The sequence below is a fragment of the Anabrus simplex genome, chromosome 1 (assembly GCF_040414725.1).
Source record: "Anabrus simplex isolate iqAnaSimp1 chromosome 1, ASM4041472v1, whole genome shotgun sequence".
Lineage (NCBI taxonomy): Eukaryota > Metazoa > Arthropoda > Insecta > Orthoptera > Tettigoniidae > Anabrus > Anabrus simplex.
The window spans coordinates 1,476,305,097-1,476,318,390 of record NC_090265.1 but is presented as its reverse complement, the minus strand read 5'-3'; positions in this window follow the sequence as shown (position 1 = coordinate 1,476,318,390).

Sequence of the window (13,294 nt, the reverse complement as noted above, 5' to 3'; positions counted from 1 at the left end):
AGCACAAGCTATTCATCGGCAGTAAAAGCTATTTGCTTTACTTATAGGTGAGCCAATTAATTGCAATTACCCCTATTCGGAGATTATATTTACTGCATACATTTTGAAGCAATACTTAGTTGCAAGTGCCATATATGACGTTCACTGTTGCCCAGAAATCTCTCCAGCCTGTGAATGAAATTATTGTTTAATTTATACAATGTGTTATCAGTTGTTGTAAAGTGTTAGTTTTGGGAACAACGAAAAATATTCCTGTTTTATTAATTTCCGTGTGTTTAATAAACTGTAAGGCATTTAATAATTGTAGACATCTTTAATTTCGAGACATTACTTCGTTTATTATAGTATATACATCATATTTGCTGTGAAATTTCCTTAAGGTTAATTCCAATTTGAAGCTCATGAATAATTAATGCTATTTGCTTTACGTCGCACGGACACAGATAGGTCTTGTGGCGAAAATGGAATAGGAAAGGCCTAGGAATGGGAAGGAAGCGGCCGTGGCCTTAATTAAGATACAACTCCAGCCTTTGCCTGGTGTGAAAATGGGAAACCATGGAAAACCATATTCAGGGCTGCCGACAGTGGGGTTCGAACCCAACATCTCCCAGTTTCAAGCTCACAACTGTGCACACCTAACCGCACGGTCAACTCGCCCGGTAGTGCTAGTTATATATAGAGAGAAAATCCCCTAAGAGTAACTGCCCTAATACTAGGAAAACAACCAAGGTTCAGCCTACTGATTAATCCATGAGGTCAATAAGAAATTAAAATACATTTAGTTAATTTTCATTCGAAATTTTAAATGCTGTAATATCCATTATTTTCGGATGTTATTTATTCAAATTACTTTTAAGTTACACAGTTGATTAAGCACAATTTTGAGTGAATCTCTCAAAATCGCACTTGACATTTCTTGTGCAAGAGTAGTAGATAGTCGAAACGTTTTGAAAATATTCACAGAGAAATTTATGATTGTTCCGCGCGCACCAAACATACCTATAATTTCCCAGTTATTAATTTTATACTTGTGTTAGTCACGTAAGTAAGGCCCATAGTGCCTTTTGTTTTCTGTATTAACCTATTTGGTATGCTTTTCATCTCACTGCAATCTGACTGTTGGAGATCGATAATGACGCCTTTGATTGATTTCCTATCCATGACTACAATGTCCGCTCTTTCAAGGTCACCTTCAGTTGACGTACAGATTACTCTTTCATATACTTCGAATTGTTTTCTATTGCTAAAGCAGTCAGCTGTCCTTTTTCTTAGTCCATGGTGCCTGTTGTTCCTTAAGAGCTCCCCTTTTTGGTAGAAACCATGAACATGATGAAGAATTTCAATCTCGTTGCACTCGCGGGAACGGATTTCTAGGCTTCTGTCGGGACCACTACCAACTGCAACATTATTGCAATTAATTTTTATGGCGTTAGTCCTTTGTAAAGAAGATAGGCCATTGTTATGGTCTTATTTATCCCTGTAAATAGATACTTTAAGAAACCTAGGTAACACTTTGCGAGTTGGCTACGTGGCTCAGGTCACATAACCGTGAGCTTGGATTCGGGAAATGGTGTTTTCTTTTTTTTTGCTAGGGGCTTTACGTTGCACCGACACAGATAGGTCTTATGGCGACGATGGGATAGGAAAGGCCTAGGAGTTGGAAGGGAGCGGCCGTGGCCTTTTTAAGGTACAGCCCCAGCATTTGCCTGGTGTGAAAATGGGAAAACACGGAAAACCATCTTCAGGGCTGCCGATAGTGAGATTCGAACCTACTATCTCCCGGATGCAAGCTCACAGCCGCGCGCCTCTACGCGCACGGACAACTCGCCCGGTAATGGTGTTTTCGAATCCCACCGTCGATAGCCCCGATTTCTTCTCTTTGCATACTAGCAAAACACTGGAGTTATTCCTCAATCAAACCCACTACTTTTCCAATCCTTGCCCTTTCCCATCCTTAAGTCACCGAAGTATTTCCACATTTTTATCGAATGTAAAAAAAGCAACAAAACAAAACCCAGGAGACAGTTTAAATTCCAAGAAAGAACTTGACTTTTTTCGCTTAAATAATTCTAGTGTTCCTGTTCTTAAAACATTAAGGAGCAGTGCACCTTGTTCATATCCTGGAATCATCTATCACACCACCACCGTGTACGACGACCGGAGATATGTTTTCTTATTTTGCTGTACTAATCGTCTTAGGTCTTCAATGTGCCTAAGAGATTTCCTGACAATTATATTTACGTACAGTATCAGGTTTTGAAGCAATGTGTTACATTAAATTTAGAAACTCAAGGATCGCATACTGTATTAGCAGATGGTACATTTGAAACCACATTTACCATTTAATTGCCAGACCACATTGCGGTTGCTTCAAGGCAATATATTTTATACATGTATATCTGCTCCGCAATGGCTGGGGTTTAATCGTTGTTATCTTTACTTCTGGTATAACCCTTCCACTTCCAGGTGAAATGCCATTATGAAATGTCCATCTCCGCGGTAAGTTGTTTTTGAATACAAATTAGCTTCTGATTTCTCTTATTTTCCTATGTTATCTTTTAATTGAATCCTATAACCGAGAATGGAAGGCATGCATTATTTAGCTGGCACCCCCGGAGGCTCGGGTTCGATTCCCGGCTCTGCCACGAAATTTGAAAAGTGGTACGGGGCTGGAACAGGCTCCACTCAGCCTTGGGAGATCAACTGAGTAGAGGTGGGTTCGATTCCCTCTTCAGCCATCCTCGAAGTGGTTTTCAGTGGTTTCCCACTTCTCCTCCAGGCGAATGCCGGGATGGTATCTAACTTAAGGCCACGCCGGCTTTCTTCCCTTTTCCTTGTCTATCCCTTCCATTCTTCCCATCTCCTACAAGGCCCCTGTTCAGCATAGCAGGTGAAGCCTCCTGGGCGAGGCATTGGCCCTCATCCCCAGTTGTACCCACGAACACAAAAGTTTCACGCTCTAGGACACTGCCCATGAGGCGGCAGAGGTGGGATCCCTCGCTGAGTGCGAGGGAAGAACCAACCCTGGAAGGTAAACAGATTTACAAAGAAAGAAAGAAAGAAAGAAAAAAGGAAAGAAAAAAGAAAGAAAGAAAGAAAGACAGGAAGAAGGAAAGAATGAAAGAAAGAAGGAAGTCATACATACATACATACATACATACATACATACATACATACATACATACATACATACATACATACATACATACATACATACATACATACATACATACATACATACATACTGTACCAATTAAAGATAGCGAGACCTAACTGCTGATTTAAAAGAGCACGGATGAAAAGTTCTCAGGACAATTCCTAGGTAAAATATAGCTAGGGCTCGGTACAGGAGGATAGGTTGTATCTACGATGAGTGAAGATTTCTTTTAAAAGTTAATTTATTCAAACTTATTGGTAAGTTGAAATTTATATCACAATGGTGTAGTAAATCGCCATCTCCCGAATCACCTTCCGAATTGTTCTCCAGGCAAACTCGTACTGCAGGATCCTCTTGTCAGCATGGAATTAGACTCGTACTCCCACGTCCGTTCACCAGCATTGAGTTGAACCCGTACCTCGAATCTGAAGGTCTCAAAATTCTGCGGCGATCTCTATGACGGGTAATCACTCGTGATTTAACTTTATACGACTGTCCACAGTCGTACAGTTCCCCGACACGTGCAGAATTATTTGACATCAAAGACTGACTTTAATATTAATGTAGGTGCACAACACGAAGTTCGAAGTATGCCAAGAATTCACTCAACACTTGCAGATAGAAAATATTGAATGTCACTTTAAAAGTTGAAATGTGGATAGCATTGATTTCATAAATAAAGTTCATGGTTATTTACCACTGAAAATGATGAAATGAAATAACGTTCACTTGTAGTGCACTGTCCGTAGTTAATTTCTACAAAGAATACCATTGTCGCATTTGACTTATAATGGCTATTTAAGAGTTTATCCGAAGCGATCAATAATAATTTATTAGTTACTCTTAGCATTGTGAGTTTCGTGAAATACCGTAATAAAGTCACTGAAGAATAGTTGGAAATGATTATGTACAAATATGAGTTCGAATCCAATTACGACTATAATGGATTATCGCTCACTTTCACAGTAATAATAATAATAATAATAATAATAATAATAATAATAATAATAATAATAATAATAATAATAATAATAATAATAATAATAATAATAATAATAATAATCGTATGGCCTCAGCTACCGTGTGCAGACATTTCAATTTGACGCCATCTGGCTGTCTGCTCGTCAATTTCGATGTTCCGTTTTACTCTAGGTCCCCACTAGATGGCAGACCGAGTAAACCGACACTCTCTTGGGCGTCTATGGCTGAGATTTAATGAATTTTGTCGGGTAAACACCAAATGTGTCACCAGAGATCTTTTACATGCCGACATCGTACGACATGGAGTGTCGAATGGACTTTTTTCCGCCCTTCAAACATCCCACTACCTCTGCCGGGTTTGAACCCGCTATCTTGGGATCCGGAGGCCGACACTCTACCGCTGATCCACAGAGGCAGCCACTTTCACAGTGCGGTTGGCACAGTTTATCACGCACAAAATTAATCACTTATTCAGGAACACTTAAGTGTTCAATGGACCAACACTTGTATTATTATTGTGAAATATTTTAAACACTTTTAAAGATCAGAATTGCATAACAATGAAATAAAGTAGATATTTCGCTAGGTCTCTGATCGAAGAAAACCTAAGTTATATATCACAGTTACTGAAACAATGTTCCAATGTTTCAATTGGAAATAATTAACATCTTTACGACGCTTGATGGTATAGATTCTAAGTTTCACTGTCTGTCAAAACATTTACACACGAGATTGTAAGTTCCACGGTTTATCAAAATATCTCAAAGACTCGAAAATTTTCTATGTCCTCGTTTATTTAAGATTCTAAGTTCAGTTTATTCACAGAATTCTAAGTTCACTCGAACAGTATTTCTAGTAGACATCCAACAGCACTTCGTTCAGACGAACAATATCGCGGCGTTATGTGGCAAGCCTGACAAGTCAAAACTCCCAACGATGAATGCTTGTCCACTGCCAAGTGGCCTCGCCTTTTATATGCTCAAGGCTTACACGTCATCAGATAGCGTGATTATTTAAAAGTGGAATTACACGAAACCCCAATCAATCAATCAATCAATCAATCAATCAATCAATCAATCAATCAATCAATCAATCAATCAATCAATCAATCAATCAATCAATCAATCAATCAATCAATCAATCAATCAATCAATCAATCAATCAATCAATCAATCAATCAATCAATCAATCAATCAATCAATCAATCAATCAATCAATCAATCAATCAATCAATCAATCAATCAATCAATCAATCAATCAATCAATCAATCAATCAATCAATCAATCAATCAATCAATCAATCAATCAATCAATCAATCAATCAATCAATCAATCAATCAATCAATCAATCAATCAATCAATCAATCAATCAATCAATCAATCAATCAATCAATCAATCAATCAATCAATCAATCAATCAATCAATCAATCAATCAATCAATCAATCAATCAATCAATCAATCAATCAATCAATCAATCAATCAATCAATCAATCAATCAATCAATCAATCAATCAATCCTGATCTGCATTTAGGACAGTCGCTCAGGTGGCAGATTCCCTATCTGTTGTTTCCGTAGCCTTTTCTTAAATGATTTCAAAGAAATTGGATATTTATTGAACATCTCCCTTGATAAGTTGCTCCAATCCCGCTTGAATTGCTGCTGTAGACGCAGTCCGCTGCGCCACAACCATACGCCGAATACGGTGATCCTTCCTCTCGGCGGTGCCACGGGGACGTCCGTAGCCCGGTCTACTTGCGAGCGTACCTTCTCGTGACCACTGCTGCCAGCACGCATGCACAGTGGAGACATTCCTGCCAGGTCGTTCTGCAACAGCATGGAAGGAAAGTCCATCTTCACGTAGCCCTATTATACGACTTCGTTCAACCGTAGTGAGCTGTTGATACTGGCCTCGTCGTCGCCGTAAAGGCATTCTTGACCCACTCACAGTCACTCCGTCCAATCTCACAGGTAACTAACGCTCTCGCACACTACAGCCCGTATCCAAAACAAACCTGATATGCAACGTCATGGGGCCGCTGCTAGCGTCACGCCAATGCGATTTGGGCGAAATTTGAATCAACGCCATCCTTCGGGTGCATAAGCACGACTTCCAACATTCGTTAGTCTAGCACAACTCCTTCTTGGTGCTTGGATATTTTTTTCCGCCAGTGTACATACATACTACGTATATACATACACATTTATGTCTTTTTTATAGATATTTTGCCTTACAGCATTCAGGTTTTTAAGTTCTTATTAATTAACCCAGCACCTTCGCAATCATTTACTGTATTTGCAACAAGCTCGGTAGCCTCGTTTAGTTCCACACCTCCTACCATTTCATCGGTAAAAACCGAATCTTACCATCGTCGCGTTTGTCTCCCTCGACTTTTCTTACTCTCAGTGGCCGAGTCCATTATTCTACTAGGTATCATAACTTTCTCCGTCATACATGACCCACTACCGAAGCCGTTTTGCACGTACAGCTAGTTCATTCTTAAGTCATTTAAGGTACCCTTTTACCTTTGTCCCCATCTTCTTGTATTCGTAATCGTTCTCACCACATTTCTGTCGGATACTTTAAAAATAAAGGGACAGAATTAAAAATGTATTTATGATTTTAAAATTGGTACAAATGCAATGGGAAGTGAAAAGGAAAAACAGTCTAAGGTACAGAAACATTAAAAGCTAGAAGGGAACGTAAGTGTTCGCCTCTGTGGTGTAGTGGTTAGCGTGATTAGCTGCCACACCCGGAGGGCCGGGTTCGATTCCCGGCTCTGCCACGAAATTTGAAAAGTGGTACGAGGGCTGGAACGGGGTCCACTCAGCCTCGGGAGGTGAACAGAGTAGAGGTGGGTTCGATTCCCACCTCACTCATCCTCAAAGTGGTTTTCCGTGGTTTCCCACTTCTCCTCCAGGCAAATGCCGGGATGGTACCTCACTTAAGGCCACGGCCGCTTCCTTCCCTCTTCCTTGTCTATCCCTTCCAATCTTCCCATCCCTCCACAAGGCCCCTGTTCAGCATAGCAGGTGAGGCCACCTGGGCGAGGTACTGGTCATTCTCCCCAGTTGTATCCCCGACCCACAGTCTGAAACTCCAGGACACTGCCCTTGAGGCGGTAGAGGTGGGATCCCTCGCCGAGTCCGAGGGAAAAAGCAAACCCTGGAGGGTAAACAGATTAAGATAGATAGATAGGGAACGTATTTATTATTATTATTATTTTTTTGCTAGTTGTTTTACGTCGCACCGACACAGATAGGTCTTACGGCGACGATGGGACAGGAAAGGGCTAGGAGTGGGAAGGAAGCGGCCGTGGCCTTAATTAAGGTACAGCCCCAGCATTTGCCTGGTGTGAAAATGGGAAAAAACGGAAAACCATATTCAGGGCTGCCGACAGTGGGGTTCGAACCTACTATCTCCCGAATACTGGCCGCACTTAAGCTACTGCAGCTATCGAGCTCGGTGGAACGTATTTACTAATAATATATCCAGTACCCCTTAATTTTCACTTCTATACAGACGGATGTAAGGATAATTTCGTTCATGAAGTAATTTTTTTATTTGCAGAATACCGTTGATCCTAACTGCGAGCTCACTGCAGTAGCTTTGTTACACATTGCTTCAGTTTCGCTTGGAATACAATAACTGTGGGAAAATGTGCATCCCAAGTACTTGAAATGATCCGTCTGTTTCAGTTTCATATTCCTTACCCGGCATTCAATCCTCTTAGATGTCATCCCTACTAATATCATGTTTGGGGCCGATGATCTAGATGTTAGACACTTTTAAACAACTATAATCAAAATCATCTTCATCAATATCACGTTATTCTCGGAAATGCGAATTTTCATATCATACTCACTGCATTTCTTTTCTGCAAGATATTAGTCTTCAGGCTTTCAGCACAGCCTGTCTTTAACACCAAGTCATCGGTATAGATCAAACTGCTGATTACATTTCCGTCTGCCTGAGTCATTATCAGAGATATAATTAACTATATTTTCATTGCTTGAATAACATGTGCAATGGTACAGTTCGATGAGTTACCAGTATATACATAGGGTCCTGTTCCATGGCTGAATGGTTATCGTGCTGGTCTTTGGTCACCGGGGTCCCGGGTTCGATTCCCGCCAGCGTCAGAAATTATAACCCTCATTAGTTAATTTCTCCGGCTCGGGGACTGGGTGTATGTGTCGTCTTCATCATCTTTTCATCCTCGTCATAACGCGCAGGTCGCCCAAGGGTGTCAAATCAAAAGGCCTACACCTGGCGAGCCGAACATATCCTCGGACACTCCCGGCACTAAAAGCCATACGCCATTTCATTTCATATACATAGGATGTTATTGAATTCTCCGAAACGTTCTGAGCATTACTGCAAGTTCTTCCTCTGGGTGGTGGTGGTGGCCTATAAGGTCTTTTCATTTCCTCGTCCTTGTGCCCCATCACTTTCTTTCTTCGATACCTTCATTGTTCGAAGGAACGGGCATATGCCTTTTTTCTTTCTTTTACTTATGGTTTAACACCGCTCTGAGGTAGGCTTTTGGTAGCAATTGGACAAAACTTCACAAAGACCGGGAATTAAGCGTCCATGGCCATATATAAGGTAAATCCCCAGTAGTTGTTTAGTATGAATATGGAAAACCACGGAACTTCACCTTCAGCGCTGTTCATATTAAGGCTGGAATCAACTAGCACACTCGGTTTCTCTTTCATATATGATTACAGTTGTGGGGACAGTCTCCTTGAAGCAGTAATCACCATCACAATAATGACTGCTCTGCGAGATGTTAGTTATTTCACTGTGTGACTTACGAGTTACTTTTATGCCCTCACGCCCCAAATGATGAACAAGAGAAATTATTCTTCTCTTTACACGAATGGGAATATGCCAAAGCTTAAGTCTGACTTTGAGCTCTGACATATATGCCAAACTAGTTTGAGGGACTGAGCACGTAGTAGAGGGCAAGATGTTCCCTGCGAATGTAAAGTCAGTAGTAGTGTTGCCAAGAGTCGTTGGTTGCCTAGCGACTTGCATGGCTATTTATATAATCCAAGAATGTGCGAACAGTACCGCTCCGTATCATTTTATACCAGTTGGGCCATGTGCTTGCTTAAGTCGTATGATTCCGCGTGGTTATAATTTGTGAAGTTTAAGGTTGAGAAGAGTTGTGATAGTACAATTTAATCCTTCTTCTTCTTCTTAATCTGTTTACCCTCCAGCGTCGGTTTTTCCCTCGGACTCAGCAAGGGATCCCACCTCTACCACCTCAAGGGCAGTGTCCTGGAGCTTCAGACTCTGGGTCGGGGATACAACTGGGGAGGATGACCAGTATCTCGCCCAGGCGACCTCACCTGCTATGCTGAACAGGGGACTTGCGGGGGGGGGGGGGAATTGGTAGGGATAGACAAGGAAGAGGGAAGGAAGCAGCCGTGGCCTTAAGTTAGGTCCCATCCCGGCATTTGCCTGCAGGAGAAGTGGGGAAAGCACGGAAAACCACTTCCAGGATGGCTGAGGAGGGAATCGAATCCCCTCCACTCAGTTGACCTCCCGAGGCTGAGTGGACCCCGTTCCAGCCCTCGTACCACTTTTCAAATTTCGTGGCAGAGCCGGGAATCGAACCTGGACCTCCGGGGGTGGCAGCTAATCACACTAACCACTACACCACAGAAGCGGACACAATTTAATCCTATTGGAATTATTCTTTCCAATGATACCAAACATGATAATAATCCAATAATTTAGTAAATTTCGAAATTTCGATCACCATTTAACTTTTGTCCTGATTTTCCTAAGTCTAACTGCAATAATGCTGTTATGTCGAGGGTAAGATTCTATATTAAATGATACACATATCATGCATTGGAATTCAGATTCGACCGAGCAAGTGGCCGTATGGTTAAGGTCGCGCAGCTGTGAACTTGCATTTGGGAGATAGTGGGTTCGAACCCCACTGTCGGCAGAAATGGAAGATGGTTTTCCGTGGTTTCCCATTTTCACACCAGACAAATGCTGGGGTTTTACATCCCTGAAGGACACTGCCGATTCCATCCCACTCCTAGCCCTTTCCTCTCCCACCGACGCCATAAAAGCGAAAAAAATTTTACATTAATAAATCAGAAAATAGATTCGGAAGCCGATATGAAGCAAATAAAGAAATTATCATATTTTAGAACACCTCACAACTTTGTCCCCAAGAGACGTAGTACAACTGTTCTTGTAACAACTTCCGGGGCTCCGAGTTATCAATTGATTTAAAATAGTCCAGTTTCAAAATTTGGACATACCCACTGCCATGTTATTCTTTCGTGATTTAGACAGTTTTGTCGTGGTAAGTTAAGGAGTGAAATTATCTACTATTAGATATCTTAAGCCAACGGCCATAGCCGTGTTGAAACACCGGATCCCGTGAGAACTACGAAGTTATGCAACATTGGGCGTGGTCAAGATTTTGATGGGTTGCCACGCACTGTTGGTGGGGGTAAGGGAATGGAGGAGCGGAAATGAACTGGCCACTCTACCGTAGGTAAATTCCGGCTCAGGCACACCTCTGCGGAGGTTCGGACCTGCCTTCGTGCAGAATACACCCTTACCTTACCTTACATATCTTAAAACAATTTCGTATGCCTTTTGATTTCAGAATTATTAATCGCAATTTAAATCATATACCCCAAAATCGTCATTTCTGTAAAATACCCCCCATCTTCAGAACGCACATTTTGAGACACACCGAGTGGCATAATTGTTTTATGTTCAACAGCAACTCTATCATTTGGATCGGATCTTCACTTCCGGCACTATAACGGTGAATGTGATCACGTAAATTGCTTACAGTAAGCTTGGAATGTATATAGCTTGATATTATTAAATTTGACATGTGAAAATGTCAAAATCGGATTCGCAACAATCCCAGAAACTGTTTCAGAGAGTTACTTTAATCCAGGGAAGTGCCAGAATAAATCCGACATATCGACCACGGCTATTCCTTCTCCATTCTAGGCTCAATATATTACAAGTACAGACACCGAATTGTCCTCACATACACACGAACGCCATGGAACGTTTGATATAAATAGTACAATGCATTATATGATCAGTTTCTTCCTCTAGCACTTTGCCATATTTTGGTAGGAGGAGGAAGGTATACATTCTGTGCAGAACAAGTGGACTTACGGATTAATACCCTTCTTGATGCCAGTCCCATGCGGGTTTCTGTGGTGGTTGGTAGTGTGTTGTGTTGTGTGTAAATGAAGATGCATTAAGAGAAACACAGTCACCGAGTCCCCAAGGCATAGGAAATAAGGGGACATGGCTAAATCCGCAGCCTATTCGGGAACCGAACCCGGGATGTCTGTCAATCGAATGCTGTTGCTCTGATCGTTCAGCTAAATAGCCGGAGCTTACATGACTTATCAAAGGCGTAAAAATATCACCTCCCGTTCGTAAATGCGTTATTTGTTTTTGCTGACTGTTTGACTGTCACTACCTTCAAAATTAATTTTAAATCACAATTACTTACTACTGGATTCTGGTTGGTTTGATGATGGATAGTACGTTCCTTGCCTGCTTAGAGTAAAAATCTCGTTTCTTTATTTTTCTGGAGGTGAAAGATAATTATACTCTTAGTGGAAGCATGGAAGACTTCACCACAATGGAATGCAAAACATTCTGGTGAATGGATGTCATGTTCCAACCCGCAAGAAAAAAGTCTAACCAATTAAATTACATGGTAGCCTTATGAAATTCAGTTGCAACATCTTAGGTATGACATTTAATTTAGAAATTACATCGATGTTCAAAATATGTCAATAATTGTTATCCTTGGTTTCGGTCATACAAAACATCTTTTAAATCCATCAAAACATCATCATAATTATCTAAAGGCTTTGCGTTGTCGCTGCAACCATTGACCTCTTCTCTCTGCGATCCTTTTCATCTCTCCATAACCTTGGCATCCCATCATCTCAACTACCTCTTCAATGACCTCCTTCCGTGGTTTCCCTCTGCTTTTCTTTCCCATCACTTTGCCTTCGAACACGTTCTTTATGAAATAATCATGGAGGAGAATGTGACCAAAAATGGATGCTCTTCTTCTTTTGATCGTTGTTACTGGGTGTTTATTTCGCCTAAGCACTGCTTCAATAGTTTTCTTATCAATAGAGCTAGTTCTTGTCATCATCCTCCATAGCCACATTTCCACTGCCTCTAGTCGTTTCACCTCCTCCTTCAAGAGAGTCCATCCTTCACAACCATATAGTAGCACACTCCAAATGAATGTTTTGATAAACAATTTCTTTTGTTCAGTATATAAGGATTTATTTAGTAAGAGCTGCTTCTTCTCCTCAAAGGCTTTCTTACAAAAGCTATATATGTATTTCTGTTAAGCTCTAGTCTTCTCTTCAAGATGGTTTTAAGTGCTGTAATAGCTTCTCGCATTCCTACTCCTTTCCTGAACCTAAACTGATCATCTAGATTCTGCTCAATTTTCATTTTGATTCTGCTTTTATAATATGCATGTGAATATTTTTGCTGCATGTGAAACAAGGCTTAGTATTCTGTAATTTGAACATTCTTCTGAATCTCCTTTTATGTGCAGAGATACTGCTTTGCTTTCTAAAAAAATCCTCTGGCATATCTGCGTTTTTATAGCAGTACTTGCTGATTTTGAAGAGTTCATCCTTCAGCTTTTTTCCAGAGTTTTTCCACAGTTCAACAGTCAGCTTGTCTGGTCCAGGAGCCTTTTCCTTTTTCAGCTGTTGCAGTGCTGTTTCGAATTCACTTCTCATTATGGGAGGACCTAGTTCATCTTGTGAAACCTGCTCTTGTTTTATGATGTACTCATCTACATTGTCAATTTCTTCTCCATTATATAGATCCTCCTAACACTCTTTCCATATCTTCATTACCTCCCCACCTTCTAATAACAGATTTCCTTCCTTATCTTTTATTAGGCTACACTGGATTTCATTTTACCATTGAATTCCAAAATTTTTACTTGATTATATGGTCTGTCATCATTTCCGATTTTCATATCATGTTCTATGCTTTTACAAATGTCATCCATCTTTCTGTTTTTCGCCTCTCGGCACTTCTGTGTAACTAGATTTTTAGTTTCTTATAGTTTATCATACATTCTGGAGTATTATTCCGGT